The sequence below is a fragment of the Triturus cristatus genome, chromosome 10 (genome assembly GCF_964204655.1).
Source record: "Triturus cristatus chromosome 10, aTriCri1.1, whole genome shotgun sequence".
NCBI classification, from domain to species: domain Eukaryota; kingdom Metazoa; phylum Chordata; class Amphibia; order Caudata; family Salamandridae; genus Triturus; species Triturus cristatus.
The window spans coordinates 447,464,456-447,487,695 of NC_140593.1; the positions used below are offsets into that span (position 1 = coordinate 447,464,456).

The window sequence follows — 23,240 nt, forward strand, 5'->3', positions numbered from 1 at the left end:
GCAATACCCCTTGCGCGTCGCTAGGCGTCGTCTGCGGCTCCGCGTCCGTCGTCGGCGTCGTGCGCCGGGATGACGTCGTCGGAGTACTTAGACGCCGCCCTCGCGCGCTGACGTCAGTTCTTGTACATAGCCTTCCGCGCCAGGAACGCAGAGCCATGCAAAGACCGACACTGGTGCCAAAAACAAAATCTAGGGGCCTGAAAGGACAACCTTAACCCTAGATGTCAGTTCGCAGAACGGGGAGGATGGGAGGGTCGGTGAGGAATCTAACTAACTAATGTTTCTTACAGATACATCGTTACCGAAGGTTAGTAACTTGTTCATCTGAAAGAAACACGTTAGTTAGATTCCTCACCTTAGAATAGATACCCAAGCAATACCATCCCCGGTGGTGGGTCTGCGAACCAAGATCACACCAGAAAGTCCTGGAGGACAGAACGGCCAAAGAAGCCATCCCTCCGGACTTGGCTGTCAAGGCAATAATGCCTGGCAAACGTGTGTAGCGAAGCCCACGTCGCCGCCTGACAGATGTCCTGCAAAGGGACTCCCCGTCCCAAGGCAGTAGTAGCCGCCGTGGCCCGAGTAGAATGGGCGCGCAGCCCAACAGGAGGGTCCTTTTTAGCCAAGGAATAGCAGATTTTTATACACAAAACGACCCACCGAGAGATGGTTCGTTTGTGCACAGCTTTCCCCTTCTTAGCGCCCACGTACCCAACAAAAAGCTGGTCGTCCACCCGGAACTGTTTTGTGCGGTCCAGATAAAAGGAGAGCGCACGTTTTGGGTCCAGACGGTGGAGCCTCTCTTCCTCTTTGGAAGGATGCGGAGGCGGAAAGAAGGTGGGCAAGGTGACAGACTGCCCAAGGTGAAATGGAGTCACCACTTTAGGAAGAAAAGAGGGACGAGGCCGAAGGACAACCTTGTCCGGATGAACAGATAGAAAAGGAGGCTTTGAAGATAAAGCCTGGAGCTCACTCACCCGTCTAGCCGAGGTGATGGCTACCAGAAAAGCAGTCTTTAGAGTTAGAAGACGAAGAGGGCAATTGTGAAGAGGCTCGAAGGGAGCGCACATCAGGAATGTCAAAACCAGATTCAAGTCCCACTGAGGCATTACAAAAGGGACAGGAGGGAACGTGTGTGTAATGCCTTTGAGAAAGCGTGTAACCACAGGGGACTTGAAAAGAGAAGGCTGATCAGGAAGCCGCAAGAAGGCGGAGATGGCAGCAAGATAACCTTTCAGGGTGCCCAGGGCAGAGCCCTGCCGGGCCAGAGAAAGAAGGAAGAGGAGAACCTCAGAAAGAGGGGCGGAAAGGGGATCCACAGCCTTTGCTGTGCACCATGCCACAAATTTGTTCCACCGGCAGGCGTATACCGTCTTTGTGGAGGGACGCCTGGCTGCCAGAATGATATCACAGACTTCAGGAGGCAAGTCAAATGGCATCAACTGCCGCCGCTCAATCTCCACGCATGGAGGTGGAGGCTGGACAGGTTCGGGTGGAGGACCGTCCCCTGCTGCTGCGACAGAAGATCCTCCCGAAGGGGCAGACGTATCGGGGGATCGGTCAACAGACTGAGTAGCTCGGGATACCAGTATCTTCGTGCCCAATCCGGAGCCACCAAGATGACTTGGGCCCGGTCGCGCCTGATCTTCTTCAGCACTCTGGGCAGAAGTGGTATAGGCGGAAAGGCGTACAACAGACCGCAACTCCACTCGTGACGAAAAGCGTAGCCGAGCGAGTGCCGCCTTGGAAATTCCAACGCGCAGAACTGCTGACATTGCGCGTTCTCTTCGGTGGCGAATAGATCTAACCAAGGCTCTCCCCACTGCTGAAAGAGGCCTTGCACCACTTCGGAGTTCAGACGCCATTCGTGATCCATCATGCACCGGCGGCTGAGTTCGTCTGCTCTGGCGTTCAGAGAGCCCGCCAGATGTTGAACCACCAGGGTGACGCCCTGGTGTTCCAGCCATGTCCAGAGGCGCAGAGCCTCCTGACAAAGGGTCCACGACCCCACCCCGCCCTGTTTGTTGCAGTACCACATGGCGGTGGTGTTGTCCGTGAACACCTGCACGACACTTCCCCTGACAGAGGGAAGGAAGGCTTTCAGTGCAAGCCGGATCGCTCTCAACTCCAACAGGTTGATGTGGAGACGAGACTCCGCCGGAGACCAGAGGCCTCTGATCTCCGCCTCTCCCATATGGCCACCCCATCCCAGGAGGGACGCATCCGTCACTACGACATGCTCCGGTTGGGGAAGGGAGAGGCTCTTGCCCTTGACCCATTCGCGGTCCGTGAGCCACCACTGCAACTGCTGTGCAGTACCCTCCGAGATCAAGACATGGTCGGACAGGTTGCCGTGATGCTGGGCCCACTGAAACTTCAGGTCCCACTGCAGAGCCCGCATGCGCCGCCTGGCGTGATGCACTAGTAGGATGCAGGAGGCCATCAGCCCCAGAAGCCGCAACACTAGCCTGACCGAAACCCGGGATAGAGGCCGAAAGATGGGAATCAGGGCCTGTATATCCCGGACCCGCTGTTCCGGTGGATGGACCCGGAACTGCGCCGAATCGAGAACCGCTCCGATGAAGAGGAGCTTCTGAGAGGGACTCAAGTGTGACTTCGGCACGTTGATGGAAAACCCCAGCAAATGCAGGAGATCCGCCGTAGTCTGGAGGTGGGAGACGACTGCCTGGGGCGAGCCCGCCTTCAACAACCAGTCGTCGAGATAGGGGAAGACTGGGACCCCTGATCTGCGCAGATGAGCTGCGACCACCGCCATCACTTTCGTGAACACCCGAGGGGCACTGGTGAGGCCGAAGGGGAGCACGGTAAACTGAAAGTGCTCTTGGCCCACCGTGAACCGCAGGTAACGCCGGTGGGCCGGCAGGACGGGGATATGGAAATATGCGTCCTGCAAGTCCAACGCTACCATCCAGTCTCCAGGGTCTAGGGCAGCTAAAACCTGAGCCAACGTTAGCATCTTGAACCTTTCCTTTCGGAGGAAGGCATTGACGTTCCGGAGGTCCAAGATAGGGCGCAGGCCCCCCTTGCCCTTCTTGGGAACCAGAAAGTAGTGGGAATAACAACCACGACCTACTTCTGGACTCGGAACGCGCTCGACGGCCCCCTTGGCCAAGAGAGCCGAAACTTCCTCGCGGAGAAGATCCAAATGATCCCCCGAGATACGGTGGTGCTGCGGTGGCATGGCTGGAGGGGTCGTCTCGAAGGGGAGGGAGTAGCCCCTTCGGACGATTTGCAGCACCCACCTGTCCGATGTTATGGACCGCCAGTGGAGCAGGTGATGGCGAACTCTGCCGCCCACTGGCGTGGTATGGGCCTGAAAGCTCGGACTAGGAAGGCTTTGAGGCGGATGCTGCCGGGGTGGATGTGGGCTGACCACGTCGGCCTCCATTTCCGCCACGGCGGAAGCCACGTCCGCGACCGCGCGCAGGTTGGTTCTGCGGCTGGTGGCTTTGCGGACGTGAGGAGGCGCCCCTTCCTTGGCCACGAAAGGGGCGAAAAGCGGAGGTGTGCGCCCGCGGAGCCGAGAGGCCCAAGGACTTGGCCGTAGCCCGGGAGTCCTTAAAGCGGTTCAGCGCACTGTCCGCCTTCTCACCAAACAGGCGAGTGCCATCAAAGGGCATGTCCATGAGGGTGTTCTGGACATCCCCGGAAAATGACGTGGACCGCATCCAGGCGTGGCGGCGGAGCGCCACCGTGGTGGAAATCGCCCGACCTAGCGAGTCCGTGGTGTCAAGCCCACATCTTATGGCGTGCCGTGCTGCATCCCTCCCGTCGGCCAAAGCCTGGGTAAGACGCGTCCGGACCTCCTCCGGACACAGGGGCAGCACGTCCTCCACCGTATCCCACAGGGAATGGGAATAACGGTCCAAGAGACAGGCGGTATTTAAGGACCGCAGGCCCAAACTAAGGGACGAGAACAGTTTCTTGCCAAACTGCTCGAGTCTCTTGGAATCCCGGTCCGGCGGAGCGGTCGGGAAGGAGGATTGGGAAGTAGAGGCCTGGATAACCAGACTCTCGGGGGTGGGGTGTTGGGACAGGAAGCTGGGGTCGCCCGGAGCAGGGCGGTGGCGCCTGGCAACGTTCCTATCCACAGGAGGAACTGTGGAGGGCTTGGACCAGGTGCCCTGCAGAACGTCAGTGAGGGCCTCGTTGAACGGCAGCAGAGGCTCAGTGGAGCTTGCTGAGGTTTGAAGCACCTCAGTGAGGATGTTGGTCCTCACAGCCACGGCAGGCAACTCGAGCCCAAGGGCCTCAGCCGCCTTGCGCAGCACCACAGAAAATGCTGCACCCTCCTCCGAAGCCACGGTCGGAGGAGAAGTGAATCCAGCGTCTGGCGAGGTGTCCAGCCCGCTGGCCTCCCCCAGTTCATCTGCCCAGTCCTGAGAAAGCTGTGACTGAACAGCCAGAGGGTCCTCGAACCCCTCCCAGTCGCCCCCTTCTTCCGATTCCTGATAAACAGGAGGAATGATCGGAACCGGACTGTAGAGATGGTAGGTCTCTAGCGGCGTCGGATGCGGCGTCGGCGGACGCCGTGCCGGCGTCGGGTCCGGATGAGGGCTAAACTGGGGCGTCGGCGTCGGCGGCGCCGGTGACGGCGTCGGTGGTTCAGGCGTCGGCGCCGGTGGAGGAGTGACAAGGTCAACCGGCGTCGACTGGGGCCCAGGCATGGGCCCCGCGGGGACCTGCGGCGTCGAGACCGGAGTCGTCGACGGCGCCGGGGCCGGAGCCGCCGGCACGCGAGGTCGCCCAGTCGAGTCCGCGGGGCCCGAAGGCGCGCCAGCGGGCGTCGACGGCGGGGCCAGGCTCCTCATGGCCGAGAGGAAGGCACTGATCTCCGCCGGCGCCGCGTCAGCCCCAGGGACCGGAAGGTATGGGGGCGGACGCGGCACCTGCGGCTCCGCCGGAGCCGCGGGGGTGGAACCACTTGGACCCTCGGCCGAGTCGCGAGACCGGCGAGGGGAGTCCGAAGAGCGATGTCGCCTCTTGGACTTCTTAGAGTGTTTGGACTTACCCGACGACTTGGAGCCCGACGATCGATGGTGGCGTCGGCTAGGGCTCCGCGAGCGATCCTTGGACCTCCTCCTGGACCGGGATCGCGCACGACGCGGAGCCGAGTGGCGAAGCTCGAGAAGCTTGCGGGACCGCTCCCGCCTAGCCTTCGAAGTCAGGGCCTGACAGTCGTTGCACGACTCCGCGTCGTGGTCGAGGCCTAAGCAGTAGAGGCACCGGCGGTGGTGATCGGTCACCGACATCAGTCGATGACAATCTTCGCAAGCCTTGAACCCAGGCATCCTACCGGCACCAGATGTCGACAGACAAGGATCAAAAATGATCAAAAAGATTTAGTCAAAAAAGACTAAAAGGGGTAGCTCTCCCGGATCTGCGCTTACTGGCGCGGAAAAAAGAAGAACTGACGTCAGCGCGCGAGGGCGGCGTCTAAGTACTCCGACGACGTCATCCCGGCGCACGACGCCGACGACGGACGCGGAGCCGCAGACGACGCCTAGCGACGCGCAAGGGGTATTGCTGACGAAAAATCTTCCGGATCCAGTCTGACGCCTGGGGATATTCTAAGGTGAGGAATCTAACTAACGTGTTTCTTTCAGATTGGCTGATCACTCAGCTGGGGCAAGGTCGTGTAATCACCCCTTGCTTAGATATAGTATACCTATATCTACCCTTAAAATAGACACATGTGTACGTATCGGCCTCTCCTATGGCAGGCCTTAACAATCCTGGAGGCAGAGTGCTTGGTAACATGTGAGATGGTGCTCTAGTATGAGCTGAGCCTGTCTGCAGCTTTCGGAACCATGCCCTTATAGCTGTTCTATGATATAGCCTACCATATACTCTTAAAGTACCTTATAATCTTAAATGGTTATGGTAACTATGGGTTGGCTTTATCAAAACATGTCGTGTAAGGTGTCTAACACTTTGGAATAATACCCCCATACCATTTCTGGTGATGAGGATATTATTCCCCCCTTCTAGAGGGAGAGACATGTTAAAATCCTACTTTGCTGTTTAACTCTAACCAAAGCCTCAGCATCACAAAATGGATGCTGCTGCCACAGACACAAGTCTGACCTCCTGCTGCTGGGAGTGATCCTGGCAAGGGAGGCTGGACAATAGGTTTCCTGCTTGGGGAGGTGCTAGCACCTCCCCAGACAGACTTTAGTGTATTGGGGCAGGGAGGGCTGAAAGGAATGAGACATGCCTGGGGCACACAAGGTGTCCCATGCATAGTCCAGTTCAAACCGGTGCTGGGGCACTCCAGCCCCAGTCCTGGCGCGAAACTGGACAAAGGGAAGGGGGTGTAACCACCCCCCTCCCAGGTCCCACCCATAAGGCGTGACCTAGCAGGCAACCCAGCCCCCCAGATTAGTATAAGAGTGGTAGCTGGGCCCCAGGAGATTAGATTATCCTGAACCTGCAACTTGAACAGAAACTCTGGACCTTCGCCATTCGACGAAAGAAGAAGACTGAAGAATCTCCCTTGTGGCCAAGGAGTGGCTACCCTGTGCAAACAGGCACCATCAAGAGACTACCCTTTGCTGAAGTTCTACGAGGGACCAACGGCAGAGCCCGACCAGAGCCTTGACTTCCAGACTTCTCCGATCCTGATCCACATCCACAGCCGAGCTGAGATCCGTGGAGACGACGAGAGACGTGGGACCGGATACCTGGGAAAAGTGGCGAGTATCTTCCAGCGCAGCTTCTGAGGCACCCTCTAAGTTGTGCACCGGGGATTGAGAAGCCCCAACCCCAAGCACCATCTGCACCGAAGAACAGCCCCCCACACTCCACGAGTCCTGCGTGGGGCCCTTCTGCATTTTCCTGCTTGCCGCGTCTGTCCGGTTGCTTGGCCGCTGGCTAGTGGCCTTTGTGACGACGCTCCCTGAAATCTTCACTGCTGGTTTGGCTCCTCCAGACTGGCTCCCGCTTCCTTGCAAAAGAGAAGCACCCCAGACCTTCCTGGTCTGCACCAGAAGCAAGTCCTCCGTTCTTCGTGGGTTCCGCTTGCCAAGGCTTGGTGAGTCCTAGTTCGACTTCGACACCGCCGACAGCAAGAGCCTTCGTGGGACAGCTCGCCTCCTGGTCCTGGTCGTCCTCGACGTCTCCTGGTACCCGTGGCTGCAGCGACAAGCTTCACCTTCACCTGCAATCTTCACGACATCGCCTGGTTCCTTCCTGGTTCCACGTGGTCACTGGCTAGTGACCTTGACTCTGTCCCTTCTGCTTGCAGGTATCCTCTCTTCTTGATCCCAGCCTTGGGATCCACCGAACACTCTTCACTGACTGCCTGTCAGCATCTTTCCTTCAGGCATCCATAGAAGTCCACGACGAAACCCGACGCAAGTTCACACCTATGCACCCGCAGTCCGTGGGCTAGGTAACTTGGGTACTTCAGTGCTCACAAGGGTAGTGACTATCCCAGGGTCTAGTTTCCGAGTCTCGACTCTCTAGCTGCTTCAGAAGTGTCCTTAAACTGTTAATTTCTAACTGCTAGTAATTCTATCGACTTTTACGCATTACGCGTGAGTGTTTCCACTCTGCACCTGAATCCCGTGGGTCTCCCACTTCCTAACTGTTGCTAGTGTAGTGTAGCCCCAGCGATTCCCTAGGCCTATCCTATTGCCGTGACAGTGGTCCTTATACCACTTATTTAGTATATGGTTTGCGTGGCCCCTAGGGCCTAACTGTATTACTTACCTGTGTGACTTAATGTATGCTTGAATAAGACTGTGTTGTACTTACCTCGAATCTCATAAAGAGTGCTGAGGGTTTGACTAGAATAAATACACTTTATTTTATATATATATCTGTTGTGGTGTCCTTTCATTTGGTATTCAAGGGATTATATATGGTATCACAGCTGGCTTCACATGCCATTCAGCTTTTAGCCTAAGACTGCTCTTGTCCATGCTACCACTAGGATAGCTGGTCTATAAGGTTGACTTTACAACCAATCACCATATGGGTTGTTTGGACTGATATAAGGTGTACACTAGAACTAGTGACATCATACATCAGGCCATCTTCTCACAGTATTCACAGACCGAAATGCCTGGAAGAAAAAAACAGCCTCTTCCCAAGATGGTCCAGCTTCTTGGATTCCCCATCAGGGGGTGCAGAAGGGAATGCGCATTTGGAAGATGAGGCTTGGATAACCAAGCTTTCAGGGGAAGGATGTTGTGTAAGGAACGCTGGGTCACCCGGAGTAGGACGATGGCGGCAGGCAGTTATCCTGTCCACAGGAGCCTCTGTGCTAGGCTTGGATCAAGTGCCCAGAAGGACATCAGTGAGGGCTTCATTAAAGGGCAAAAGAGGTTCGGAGGTAGAAGCCCAAGGTTGAAGCACCTCTGTCACGAGGTTAGTCCCAACTGCCATCGAAGGGAGCTTGAGGCCAAGGACCTTGGCTGCCCTTCTCAAAACCACTGTGTACAAAGCCCCTTCCTCCATGGCCACAGTAGTGGAAGAAAGCAAGCCAGTGTCAGGAGCAGTGTCCAACCCCCTGGCCTCAGCCAGGGCCATCCGTCAGTCCATGGGGTCTTCAAGCTGGTCTGTTGAAGGGTCCAGCTGGCCCTCCCAGTCCTCTTCACCACCTCCTGGCAAAAAAATCAACGCCAGGGATGAACACAGGGACATGTCCCTTCAAGTGTCGGACCAGAAGTCGATTGAGGACGGTCTGGATCCGTGTCCACGTCGGGATAAGGATGGGGCCGAAGCCAACCGGGGGCACGGTCGGCGTCGGAAGCGGTATCACCGGGACCGACATCAGGGAAGTTTGAGGTGGAACGACCGATGTCAGTCCGAATCCGCTAATGGATCTGGGGCTGAAGTCACCGGTGTTGAAGGCCTCCCCAGTGGAGTCGGGATGCACAAAGATGAGGTGCAGGGCCTCATAAGACTCTCTATTGGGCAGGGGATGCTCTGTCTCCCGGATAAGCAGGGAGGAGCGGAGTCGTCTCGGAAAGAGGCTCCGAGGATGGAGGCCTAGAGCAACAACGCTCCGTGTCCCCTGTCGCGTCGGCCGATGGATGGGGTGAAGTCGAAGAACACCTATGCTTCATCAACTTCTTGTGCTCACCTGAGCGCCCCAAAGATTTTGAATGGGACGAGAAGTGCGAGCTCCGCTACCGTTCTTAGGACCTTCCTCTCGATTGAGAACGGGAGCAACGTGGAGCCGAGCGCTGGGCCTCTAACAGTTTGAGATCGCTCCCACAAAGACTTTGGATTCAAGGCCCGGCACTCGGAGCACAACTTCGAGTCATGGTCGTGCTCCAAGCACCAGAGGCACACGAGGTGCGGATCCGTCTCTGACATCAGCCGGAGACCGGATCGGCAGGGCTTGAATCCCATCCTGTGCTGGGACATCCTCGAAGCTCCAGGAGTCAAAGACTCAGAAAAGAATCTAGACAAAGGTTGAGAAAAGGTTAGCCAAAGAATGGCTAAGGGGTAGCTCTCATGATCTGCGCTTAGGCTTGCGCGGAAAACGAATGAACGGACGTCAGCGCGCCTAGGCTGCGTCTATATTGGTCCCGCGACATAATTTCCGGGGTGCACGGCAGAGATGATGGACGCAGAGTCAACTGACGGAGCCTACCGACGCGCAGAGGTACTGCTGATGAAAAGTCTCTGGATCCAGACTGACAGCTAGGAAAAATTCAAAAGGTAATGAATCTACAATTAGAAGTCTCTATCAGATAGGCCTGCACCGGTAGTACAGGGGGTACTCCAAGGGAACACCCCCCCCCCCCCCGTACATGGGATCACACTTCAAACACTGGAATCTGTGTTGGGGTATTATTTCAACATGTTTGATGCCAAGCATGACCAGGTTTGGTGCATTCACTACATAGTTAGACATCTCGTCATGATTGATGTCCACTATATGTATTAAAATGGTTGACCGCACTTACAAAGACAGGAGAATCGACTCCGGGGTTTGTAGGGGTGTCCTGCTCATACAGGGGCACCCTCATACTTATAACCAAGCACCCTGCTGTAGAAGAATGGCTTATTATATGGTGCACACTTATATAAGTGCAGCACCCTGCACTAATCCAGACAACTCTTATGGTGATTTTAGTGGTCTTAGACAACTTCAGAAAGCTCTCTAAGTGGTAGATGTGGAGAGCAGCCTTCAGGCTTAGTCCAGAAGGAGTGTGAAGCAGCTTGTTTTACCAGTACTTAATCTTATGGTATTGGTTAAGTGAAAATGAACCACACGCTGTCGTTATAAAAGTATGTATTTATTATTAACACTCACTAACACAATGTATTATCTCCGACCCGGAGATATAAACACAATACTTTGTCAATAGAATACGTAAATAGCACAGAATACACTGTGGTCTCCAGGGGGAGGCCAAACCATGTACCAAAATAGAGGAATGCGAACCACGACTCAAGTCAAGAGTGGACCCAGATGACGTAGAAGAGTCGGGGACCCAAGGAACCACCCAAGGTGAGTATCTAGAAACCCCACAGAGGTTGTGTGCAGTGTGGGAAAATGACTGCGTACTCAATTCAAGTCAATGGGTAAGTCGCGGTAGCAATTTTACAGAAGGACCCATCCCAGCGGACCCTTGAGAACCCTGTGGAGGATGGAAGGTTGGAGAGCCAACCCACCCGTGGATACCCCAGGAACCAGGATACCCACACCAGCAAAGTCGGGTGCATAGGTGCGAAATGGCGTCGGAAACTGCCGTAGACCACAATGGAGGACCACAGGAAGATGCTGCTGATGAAGGTGAAAAGAGTCCGGTGGAACCCAAAGGTGTATTCAGGATGAGAGGTACCTGCAAGCAGAGGGGACAGAGTCTATGCCACTAAGGAGTGCCCAGGAGGCACGAAAGACGAATGCCCACCGATGTCGGACTTGCAGGATAGCTGACGGTGCCCTTTAAGCTGTGCGGACCAGGTGACGCTGTGGACGAACAGGAGCCGTTTACGAGCTGTCCCACGTCGGATGTCTAGAGCCAAGGAGTCAGTGTCCAGCAGGCGTACCAACAAGCCTTGGCAACAGCAACCAACGTACTCATAGAAAAAGGTGCAGGGTCGGGACCAGCAAGGTCCAAGTGACTCACCAAGAGCAGATAAGTCAGAGCAAGCCCCGGGCAAGCAGGGGAGCCCACTGGTGCCAAAGAAGACCCTCAAGAGGGCCCACAGGTTGAAGGTACAGGAGCCACAAGAGGACCTCAAGCATCTCACCAAAGAATTAAGGCCCACGGTGCGCAGGATGCAGTGCAGGCGAAGAGCATGGCTGGAGGTTATGCTTGAGGCTGGAGCTTCTTGAAGCCCAAAGATCTTTGGAGGAGAGAGTCAACAAGCCTTTGCAACGGCAAGTCGACGTGTTGCACAGGGGTTCTGTTCCAGCGGTTCCGACAAGGGATACTGGCCTCAAAATTGCATTAAGAAGACAGTGCAGGCCTCGAGGGAGTACGAGAACCACCACCTGTGTTGCTGAACCTTACGGAGTCAATGGGAGCACAGGATCAGCAGACTGGTCAGCTTCGTTGCAGTGACTCCTTCTCTCCAAGGAAGATTTCTTTGGGTGTCTTGGATGTCCACAGGTCCTATGAAGAACCTGTATGGAGCACAGGCGTTGCAGCAGACTTGCAGGATTACGACACTAGGAGCAGCAGGAGTCTTCCCAGCTGCAGTCTTGGTTCCTAATGCGAAGTCCAGAGTGCTCAGACGGTAGAAGAAGTGGTATTGGATTTGAATATTGTCTCACGAATCTAGGGACCCACCCACAGGTAAGCTCTTAGGAAAGGGTTGGGATGATTCAGGGGTCCCTCCCAGAGGTGGGGAATTGTCTCTCTGGTCTGCAGCAGCCATAGTTTACTGTCCGGGTCTAGAAGACTGGTACCGGGAGCACTGAGGGCCTCCTGGAAGAGCTTTACAGTGCATGGAATTATACCACCCGCACTGTTTGCTGTGTGGGGGCATGATTCCAACTTTTTTGATACCAAACACAACGGGGTTAATTACAGCCAATTTAGAGAGAGCCATTGAGTAATGACGCATAGCCACTATATATATCTCAATGGCTGATGCACTTACAAACCGGGAGAATGGAATCCGAAGGTTGTAGGGGTGTCCTGCTCAGTCAGGGGCACCCTCACACTTAAAACCGAGCACCCTGCCTTAAGGATTGAAAGGCCTGACTTAGGGGTGACTTATAGGTTTTAAGTGCAGTGACCTCAGATATAAGGAAACATATATCTGTTGTAAGTGGTGCTGGTACCAGCTTACTCAGGGTGCAATGGCAGGCCTGGAGTCACCATTTCAGTGGTCTCTCATAGGTGGCATAATGCATGCTTCATACCCTGTGAGACCCCTGGTGTACCTATGTCCTGGGTGCCTTAGTAGCATATACTAGGGACTTACCAGGGTACACCAATAGCCAATCTGGAGTGTACCAAAGTACTCACACCGTGTCCAATTTAGGGAAGAAGAACAGAGACTGAGGTCCTGTTTAGCAGGATCCAAGTCAGACTAGTCAGTAAAACATAATGACACCAGGAAAAAGTGGGGGTGACCATGAAAGCAGATCCTACTTTCCTACATCTGCCCTCAGGACTGAAGAGCCAGCCATGTTGGGGACTTATTGGTTTTAAGTGTAGTGTCCCCAGATGAACAAGTTACTTACCTTCTGTAACGCTTTTGCTGGTGGATACAGTATCTGCCTGTGGATTCCTCACCTTGTGAATATCCCCTGCGCCAGCAACATTCGGAAATTTTTCGTAGCTCTCCACGCCGACGAGGACGATGTCACAATAGCATGACTCCGCACGCAGCTCCGCTGACGTCACTGGAGCCATAAGAGAGCCTCGTCGGCGTGATGGCGTCAGTTCCGCCCTTTCTTTCCGTGCCTTCGAGGCACACGGACAGACCGACAACAATATATATACAGTATACACAGTACATAATATTCTAACCAACACACACAGTGTGAAGTCAATGCAGGAAAGCAAAAGAAATAACGCACTTCCTTTGACAGTAACAGATAGAGTTTATCACATTATCACTATTGTGGGTATACAAGGGTGGACAACGGGGAGGCGGGTGGGTCAGTGAGGAATCCACAGGCAGATACTGTATCCACCAGAAAAAGCGAGTGGATTCTTCACCTTGTGAATAGAGTCCCACAGCAGTCCCCACTCCCGGAGGAGGGTGTCCACCCTTCTATACCAAAAAGTCCTGAAGGACGGAACGTGCAAAGTGTCCGTCCCTCCTCACCTCGGAATCTAAGCTGTAATGCTTCGCGAAAGTGTGGAGGGAGGCCCAAGTTGCCTCTCTACAAATGTCCTCCACAGGAACACCTCTAGATAAGGCAGATGTAGAAGACTTTGCCCTGGTAGAGTGAGCCCTTATACCCTCTGGAGGATCCTTACCGGCCAAAGAGTAACAGATTTTGATGCACAAGATAATCCATCTGGAAAGGGTGCGCTTGTGCACCGCTCTGCCTTTCCTGCAGCCAATGAAGCCCACGAAGAGCTGGTCATCCACTCGAAAGACTTTAGTTCTATCGAGGTAAAAACTCACCGCCCTTTTAGGGTCCAAGCGGTGAAGCCGTTCCTCCTCCTTGGCAGGGTGAGGGGGAGGATAGAAGGTAGGAAGGGTAATGGACTGCCCCTGATGGAAAGGAGTTACCACCTTGGGCAGAAAAGCAGCCCTGATCCTGAGTACCATTCTTTCAGCATGAATGGTCAAGAACGGGCGTTTCAAACTCAGAGCTTGAAGCTCACTTACCCTCCTTGCCGAGGTAATGGCAAATGAGTAAAACTGTTTTAAAAGACAATAGCCTTAAGGGACACTTGTGCAAGGGTTCAAAGGGAGAACCTATTAAGTAAGTTAAGAAAAGATTTAAGTCCCATTGAGGCACAATAAATGGAGTGGGTGGAAATTTGTTGGTAAGGCCCTTAATGAACCGTAACACGATAGGTGATTTAAACAAGGACGGCTGATCCGGCAAACAAAGGAATGCCGACAAAGCCGATAAATAACCCTTCACAGTAGCTACAGCAAAAGCTTGCTGAGCTAGAGAAAGAGCAAACTGAAGGACGTTGGATGAACGAGCCCTCAAAGGGACAATAGACTTCTCCCCACACCAATGGACAAATTTGGACCACCTATAGGAATAGATCGACTGGGTGGAGTGATGCCTGGCAGACAAAATCACATCCACCACGTCAGGCGGGAGAGAAAAATAATTCAGGTTGCCCCGTTCAATCTCCAGGCATGAAGGTGTAAGCTCTGGAGGTGGGGGTGTAGAACCTGCCCCTGCGACTGCGAGAGGAGGTCTGCCTTGAGAGGGAGACGGAGTGGAGGGCACGTGGAGAGGTGGAGAAGATCTGTATACCACACCCTTCTTGGCCAATCCGGGGTGATCAATATGACTGGGCCCGGTCTTGGCGAATCTTCCTCAGAACCCGAGGAATGAAGGGTATGGGAGGAAACGCGTAAAGGAGATGTGATTCCCATCTCAACTGAAACGTGTCCCCCAAAGCTCCCTGCATCGGATACTGGAGACTGCAGAATGACGGGCAGTGAGCGTTCTCGTGAGTGGCAAACGGGTCTACCCGAGGAGTTCTTCACGTCCGAAAAACGTGACGTACCACCTCCGGATGGAGCCTCCACTCGTGGTCGGTAGAGAACTGCCGACTGAGACTGTCTGCACGCACGTTCAGAACTCCGGCCAGATGATTTGCCATCAGACAAATCTGATGATCTTGAACCCAGGACCAGAGACGCAGAACCTCTCTGCAGAGACAATGCGACCCCACTATTCCCTGCTTGTTGACATACCACATCGCGGTAGTGTTGTCCGTCAGGACTAGAACCGCCTGACCGCGAAGGGAAGGGAGGAAGGCCTTGAGTGCCAAACGTATCTCCCGCAACTCCAAAAGGTTAATGTGAAACAACCTTTCCTCTGGAGACCAAAGACCCTTGATCTCCAGATCCCCCAGATGCGCACCCCACCCTAAAGTGAATGCATCCGTTATCACTGTGGCCACCGATGGAGGTAGATGGAAGGGCTCTCCTTGAGACAGATTGTCCTCCACGCTCCACCAAGACAGATCAGCTGCAGCTTCTCTGGAGATCCTCACAGACTCCCCGAGATCTCCGTTGTGCTGATACCACTGCCTGCGGAGTCACCATTGGAGCGCCCTCATGTGCCAGTGTGCATGGGTGACCAGCAGAATGCAGGAAGCAAACAGACCGAGCACACGAAGGACCTTCAGGACTGGAACGACCGCTCCATTGTAAAACAAGGGAATCATTTCCTGTATGTCGAGAATCCTTTGTGGCGGGGGGAATGCTCGACACACAGTAGTGTCCAGTACCGCCCCTATGAACAGGTTGCGCGGAGAGGGCACCAGGTGAGATTTGGGCACGTTTATCGAGAAACCCAATTTGTACAACAGCTGAGTTGTAACCTGCAGATGATGAAGCACCTTCTTTGGCGACTCCGCTTTGATCAGCCAGTCGTCCAGATAGGGGAAAACTGGAATCCCCGACCTTCTGAGATGGGCTGCCGCCACTGCCATCACCTTGGTGAAGACTCGAGGTGCAGTAGTAAGACCAAACGGGAGAACCGCAAACTGATAATGTTGCGACCCTACCGTAAAAAACTGATACTTCCTGTGCGACTCCAGGATCGGAATATGAAAATACGCATCCTGCAAGTCGATCGACACCATGCAGTCCTCCTGTTGCAGCGCTTGAAGAACCTGCGCAAGGGTGAGCATCTTGAACTTTTCCTGCCTCAGAAAAAGGTTAAAGATCCTGAGATCCAGGATTGGACGTAGCCTGACATCCTTCTTGGGTATCAGGAAATACCGGGAGTAGCATCCCTGACCCCTTTCCCGCTCTGGAACCACCTCTATCGCACCTTTTTTCAGTAATGTTAGGACTTCCTCCTGCAGGAGAAGAAGGTGGTCCTCCGAGCAAGCACCTTGGCAAGGAGGGTAATTTGGAGGGAATTCCCGAAAGGGAAGAGCATACCCATTTGCCACAAGATTTAGAACCCAAAGGTCTGTAGTGGCCGATTCCCAATCTTGCAGAAAATGGGTAAGCCGAACCCCCACAGGACCAACATGATCCAGAATGGTGGATCTAGGGCTGCTTTGCTGTGGCAAGAGGGAGGGAGGAAGAGGAGAAAAAGGAGGAGGGCTGACTACCTTGTGGACGACCTCTGTTCTTGCCCCTGTAGGTCTTATACAGGGTATTTTGCTGCTGCTGCGGCTGCCTGTAGGTCCAAAAGGACGACCTCCCAAAACCTCTGTACCTTCTGTAAGAGGAACCTCAAGGCTGCGCCTGCAGGCCCAGAGACTTAGCTGTGGCTTTGCTGTCCTTGAACCTTTCCAAGGCTGCATCTGCTTTCTTTCCAAACAGTCCAGAACCATCAAAGGGTAGGTCTAGAAGTGTTGTCTGCACATCTGGAGAGAACTTAAGCCAAGCACTTCTTCTTGTGGCAACCGAGGAGCCCATGATCCTGGCAACAGAGTCCGCAGTGTCCAAACCACTCTGAATAACTTGATGTGCAGCTGCCCGAGTGTCCGACAAGACCTCATTAATATTCTGCCTGTCCTCCTCAGACAATTTAGGAGCCAGATGTTTTGCAGAGTCCATTAGGGCGTGGATGTAACGGCCCAAAAGACAGGTGGCATTTGTGGACTTCAAGGCCATACTTGCCGAGGAGAACACCTTCTTGGCTGACTCTCTATCAGCAGGAACTTGAGGAAATGCTCCAGAAGACTTCTTCGAACAGGCAGCTTGAACCACCAGGCTCTCAGGAGAAGGATGGGATGTTAGGAAGTCCGGATCTCCTGGAGCCACCCTGTACCTCCTAGCAACAGATTTTGACACTGCTGGAGCCAAAAAGGGCTTACGCCAAACCTCCATAACTGGCTCAGTGATGGCATCTTTGAAAGGAAGTAAAGGTTCTACTACAGTGGAGGGAGAATGAAGAACCTACGTCAAGATATTGGACTTAAATTTAGCCGTTGGGAGCTGCAAGTCTAAGAGCTCCGCTGCCTTCCTTATAACTGTGTGGTAAGGAACCACATCCTTAGAGAGAGCATCTGAAGGAGGAGAAAGCTCCCATTCTGGGGACATATCAAGGCCACTTGCCTCCCTTAAGTCTTCAAATAAGTCATCTGATTCTTGAAGTTCACCTTCCTCCATTTCTTCTTCCCGATACCTCTACTCTTCCAAAATCCTCTGAGCCTCCCGCCTGGATCTCATCCTCGGAACCAGCGTCGGCGGCGCCACACACGACTCCGACGGAGCTGGAGGCGGCGTCGAACACGGATCTGGAGGCACAGCCTGAGCCGAACGAGGTCGAGCTAACGGAGCCGAAGATGAAGGGAACAGAACAGCGTCGACGTCCTCGGCGCCGGGAAATGCCAGGACGGCGCCGCTGGAAGGAATGGCATAAAGGGAGCCAGAGCATAGGCCTGAGGAACCCCCAAATGAAAGGCCATTGGACCCATGGGACCCGAAGGTGCTCCAGAGGGGTACATTGCTCTTGTAAAGACACCATACATGGCATTCAAGTAATGCGATGGGTCTTGACCCGGGCCAGGGAAAGGTGGGTAAGGGCCCGATAAAGGCTCAGGCTGAGGCATTACCGGACTCGGGCCAATCGGCGCCGACGGTGGAGCCAATTGAGTCGATGACTCATCAGATACCGGAGCCTCTTCCACCGGAGCCGGAGAATGTGTCGGCGTCGGAGAAGGAACTGGAGCACGCTCCGGAGAAGCTGCAGGCGAAGCCGGACGAACAGGTGAAACCGGATTCGAAACCGAAGGAGAAACATAGTCCTTACGATGTCGAGGAACTGGAGAAGTCTATTTCGGAGCCGTCTCCTTATCTGAACGGCGTCGAGAGCCGTGCCTCTTCTTATGCTTCTTTGATTTTGAAGCATGACCCGACGTCTAATTCGAACCAGACTGCCTTCGACCTCTCTTCCCCTTCCTCATCTTCGCCATGAACTGCTTGGCCTCTCTCTCCTTTAAAGCCTTCGGGTTCATCTTACGGCAGCAAGAGCACCCCTCGACATCGTGATCCGACGACAGGCACCAGACACAATCATCGTGAGGATCCGTGATGGACATATGTCCTCCGCACTCTCTACAGGGCTTGAACCCGGACTTCGACAACATCTTCAGGAAAGAAGCAACAGAAGACCAGAAACACAATCCAGAAATACAAAGTAACTAGACCAGCTACGGGGAGTCCCAGAAAAGCGTTAGCGTCGACGGCGCGGAAAAAAGGAAATTGTGACGTCGTCCTCGTCGGCGTGGAGAGCTCCGAAAAATTTCCGAATGTTGCTGGCGCAGGGGATATTCACAAGGTGAGGAATCCACTGGCAGATGCATCCATCAGAAATAAGGAAACATATCTGTTGTGATAGGTACAAGCACCAACTCACACAGGCTTCACAGTTCAAGTGGACTCCCATGGGTGGCACAATAGATGATGCAACCCATGGTGTACCTATGCTCTGGGTACCTTAGTACCACATACTAGGGACTTACAAAGGTACACCAGGAGCCAATTGTGGATGTACAGAAGTACTTACCATGTTCAATTTAGGGAGAAATCACAGTGACTGGGGTCCCGATTAGCAGGATCCCAGTCAGACTAGGTCAAAATCATACTGACACCAGGCAAAAAGTGGGGGTAACCATGCTAGTAGGATTCTACCTTCCTACTCCCCCCCCCACCCCCCCATCAAACGAAAGGAGATAAGGCAAACCTTGCCCATTTGAGTCTTTATTTCATAAGTGGCCATATAAGGAAGGTCCAACTGCACTGGCATGGATACTCCATGTTCTATGGGCTACTGAGAAGTTCCTGCCCTGTAGGGGCTTGGATCCTCTCGAAAGATTGTGGTGTCTACCTGTCAACTGTCTGAGCCAAGAGAGAGGCTAGTTGGTTGGTCTCAACTTCTTTAGAGCACTGACCACAACAGAGGCCTTTCTCTTTATGACTTGACCTGTACTTTTCACTAGAACTCAACTTTCTGCTGATTACAGCCTTTGGTTGATCCCGTCTGTAACAATGTGGGGCTAGTGAAGATGTTAGACTGCCTTGTACCAGGCCTTCCTTTGCCCAACATTGCCCACTTGGGGGATGGCACTGGCTAAGGGTAAGAGGGACCCCTCCGACTGCTGATGGTCATCCACTTTTCAAGTACTACTAGATTGGAAGTCCCTATTCTGTGAATGAGGGGATTCCTCTTGGCAGTAGGCCCTGTGGGTCCACTGACATCCCTGGTCTCTGCAGCACCAGACTACTGAGTCTTGGCAGAGAGGGGCAGGATACCTGCTCCAGACTTGGATCCTCCTTGGAAGGTCCCCTTGCCCTCAGTGGCTCTGCCAGGACAGGCCTGCCCCTCTGAAGCAGTTCATTGACAAGGGACAGGAGCATCTCCCTGAGGAGCCTGACCCTCACCTGAAGTCTGGGGGGAGGACTTTTCTTCTTCCCTTGTGTTCTCTGTGACAGGTGAGTGGGCTATCTTTCAGCCGCACTGCTCCTCGACTTCCGTGCTGTTGGACCTGTGCCCTAGGGGTCACACCAACCTGATCAGGGAGGCCTAACATTTCTAGATGGACCTTGAATTCCACTTCAGCCAAGGCTGAATTTTCTAGATCATTGCCCAGGAGGCAATCTACAGGCAGTTTGGGGGCTACTGCCTCCCTCTTAAGGTCAGCTACCCCATCCCAGTTGAGATCGACTATGGCCATCGGGTGATCTGTTCCGACACCGTCAGCATTGGCCACCTGGTAAATTTGCCCAGGTAGAAGCGGAAGGGAGGACACAAGTGTTCTTGTCACCATAGTAACACCAGCCCGTGTCCCTATGGGCTATAGCTTTCTGACCATTTATCAGAGGCTCCTGCCTGTACTTGCCCAATGTTTCAGGACTTACAGTAAAAGTGGCAAGACCCATGCCACCACAACAGACCAAGGTAGCCTGCGTGTGGGGATCTGACTAGGCCAGACCCCACTTCTGACTATCCCATGAGAACCCATCTATTGGCTTAGTATATGGTGCACACTTATTTAAGTGAAGCACCTTTCATTAATCCAGGCATCCCTTATGGTTATTTTAGTGATCTTTGATATCCACAGAAAGCTCTCAAAGTGGTAGCTGTCTTGAAGGAATGTTTAGCAGCTTGTTTTACCAGTTTAATCATGTAGTGTAGGTTAAATGAAAAATAACCACACAATGTATATAGAAAAATATGTCTATTTAGTATGCAACACTCACTAACACATTAGTATATCTCCTACCTGGAGATATCAACACAAATACATAACAATACTTCAATTCTAATCAGGTAAGCAAGCACAAAATACGTTTGTCTCCAGCAGGAGATCAAACCATATACTAAAAAAGTGGAATGCGAACTGTGACCGAAGTCGGAACTTAAACCAGAAGACTCAGAGGAGCTGGGGACACAAGGAACCACCCAAGGTAAGAACCCAGGAAACCCACGGTGGCTGTATGCAAAGTGGAAACACAGCCGCATGTCGAATCGAAGTCAACGGGAAAGTCGCGGTTGCAGTTTTTAAGAGGAAGGACCCTTCCCAATGGACCTGAAGAAACCCTGTTAAAGACAGATGGTTGGAGTGTCACCCCACCCGTAGATAGCCCAGAAAAGAGGATACCTACGCCAGGGAAGCTGGGTGCATTGGTGTGAAGTGATCTTGGAAACCACAGTAGACCACAATGGAGGACTTCGAAGAAGATGCCGCTGGAGAAAACTGTGCAAGAGTCCGGTGGAATCCAAGGGTGGATTTTTGAACAGGAGAACCTGAAAGCAGAGGGGACAGAGTCTATGCCACTCGGAGGTGATCAGGAGGCACGGAAGAGCAATGCCCACCGATGTCGAATGGTTCAGAAGTCTTGACGGTAACCTTGTTGCTGCAGCTGTGAGGACCAGGCGACGTGGAGGAAGACCAGGAGCTGTGCATGAGCTGTCCCATGTCCGAAGTCGTGGACCAGGCGGTCAGTGTCTGGCGGGAGCACCAACAAGCCTTGGTAGCTGCAACTGGCGTGGAGAGTGAAGAAAGAGCTATGTTGGGACCAGCAGGCCCAAGAGACTTACCACAAGCAGGAGAGTCAGAGTAGGGCCCAAGCAAGCAGGGGAGCCCTCTGGAGCAGGTATCGCAAGAGGACCTTGAGCAGCTCACCAAAATGGAAGGCTCACGTACCAGAGGATGCGTTGTGTATGCTGTACTTGGCAGGAAGAGATGCTGGAGCTTCTTGTAGCCCGAAGATCTCTGGAGTGCAGAGCAAACAAGCAATGGCAAGTTGGCAAGGTGCACAGGGGTTCGGTCCCAGCGGTTCAGACAAGGGATACTAGCCTCAGAATTGCAGACAGGACATGTCCGGCTTCGAGGGAGCTCCAGACCTACCCCCTGTGCGCCTGAGCCTTTCGAAGTCCGTGGGACGTCAGGAGCAGCAGACCGGTCAGCTTCATTCCAGTGCCTTCACTACAAGGTCGATTACTTCGAGTGTCCTTGATGCCCACCGGTCTGATGAAGATCCTGGAAGAACCACAGACGATGAAGAAGACTTTCAGAACAGCGAGACCAGGAGCAGCAGGAGTCTTCCTTGATGCAGTCACGGTTCAAGGCGAAGACCAAGTGTCCAGGCGGTCGAAGAGTGATTGGTTTCAGGCTTAATTCTTGTCCCACAACGAATCTGAAGAGCCACCTACAGGTAAGCCCTTAAGTACGCTAGGAAAAGGGTTGGAAGGGCTCAGGGGTCCCTCCCAGAGGAGGGGCTGGACAGAGTGGAGGATACTTCCATGTCCTTTGTCCAGTTTCATGCCAGAGCGGAAGCCAAGTGCTCCCTGGACTGGCTCAAACTGGAGTATGCAAGTAGGGCACCAAATGTGCTCTTCAAAGCAGTCTGGTTGTGCTAGCAAGCAACCCCACCCCAGCCCACTAAGTCCTGTCTGAGAGGTGGTCACACCTCCCTGAGACAGGAAACCTATTGTTATACCTTCTTGGCTCAGCAGCAGGTGGGCAGAATCGTATCTTTGGTCGGCAGAAGCACTATCTTGCTGTCAGACCCTGAAAGGCTGTAAGCTATAGTAATGGGGGGGACCCCAAGGGAGCCCCGCAGTACATGGAATCATACTTCCAACACTGGAATCGGTGTTGGGGTATAATTTCAACATGTTTGATAACAAATATGACCGGGTTTGGTGCAGCCACTATATAGTTAGACATCTCGTAATGACTGATGTCCACTATATGTATTAAAATGGCTGACAGCACTTACAAAGCTTGGAGAAACGACTCAGAAGTTTGGAGGGGTGTCCTTCTCATGCATGGTCACCCTCACACTTTTAAACAAGCACCCTGCTCTCGGGACTGAAGAGCGCCATAGGGGCGACACAGGTTTTAAGTGTAGTGCCCGCAGATATAAGGAAACTTACATCTGTTGCGAGAGGTGCAAGCACCAACTCACACAGGCTGCAATGGCAGGCCTGTAGTCACAGTTCAAGTGGACTCCCATGGATGGCACAATACCTGCTGCAGCCCATGGGGGACCCTTGGTGTATCTATGCCCTGGGTCTCTTAGAATCATGTACTAGGGACTTACAAAGGTACACCAGTAGTCAAATGTGGATGTTGAATATGCTACTTACCAGTATGCATCTGTTCTTGGCATGTAGGGCTGCTGACATTCATATCTGTGCATAGATCGCCGCCTAGTGTTGGGTCCGGATGTTTGCACGTTGTTGTCCTGGAAGAGTTTTCGAAGTATCACGAGATAGGTGACTCCTCCCCTGGACCACAGTGCGCATGGGCATCCTCTCCATCCTTAGATTGTTTTTCGCCATTGTGGCAGTGATGGAGTAGATACAGTAAGAGATGACCATGCTATACAGTAATTCTGAGAGCTGCAGCTGCTACAGGCGCCGGGGAGGAGGGCGGGCGATATGAATGTCAGCAGCCCTACATGCCAAGAACAGATGCATACTGGTAAGTAGCATATTCAGTTTGAGGCATGTGGGCTGCTGAATTCATATCTGTGCATAGAATACATAGCAGTACCTCCTATTAGCGGCGGCTACCCGTGCCAGCTGCAGCAGTCTGAAAAAGAGTTTTGAGAACAGCCTGTCCCACAGCTGCCTGCTGTTTTGAGTGTACATCTACACAGTAGTGTTTGGTAAA

General features: G+C 53.3%; 1 protein-coding gene across 2 annotated transcripts in view; it reads right to left on the reverse strand.

The window, feature by feature from the left end:
- The window catches only part of KIF5B (kinesin family member 5B), a 721,610-nt gene that overhangs the window by 43,587 nt on the left and 654,783 nt on the right, over window positions 1-23,240 (reverse strand). The window lies entirely within an intron of this gene.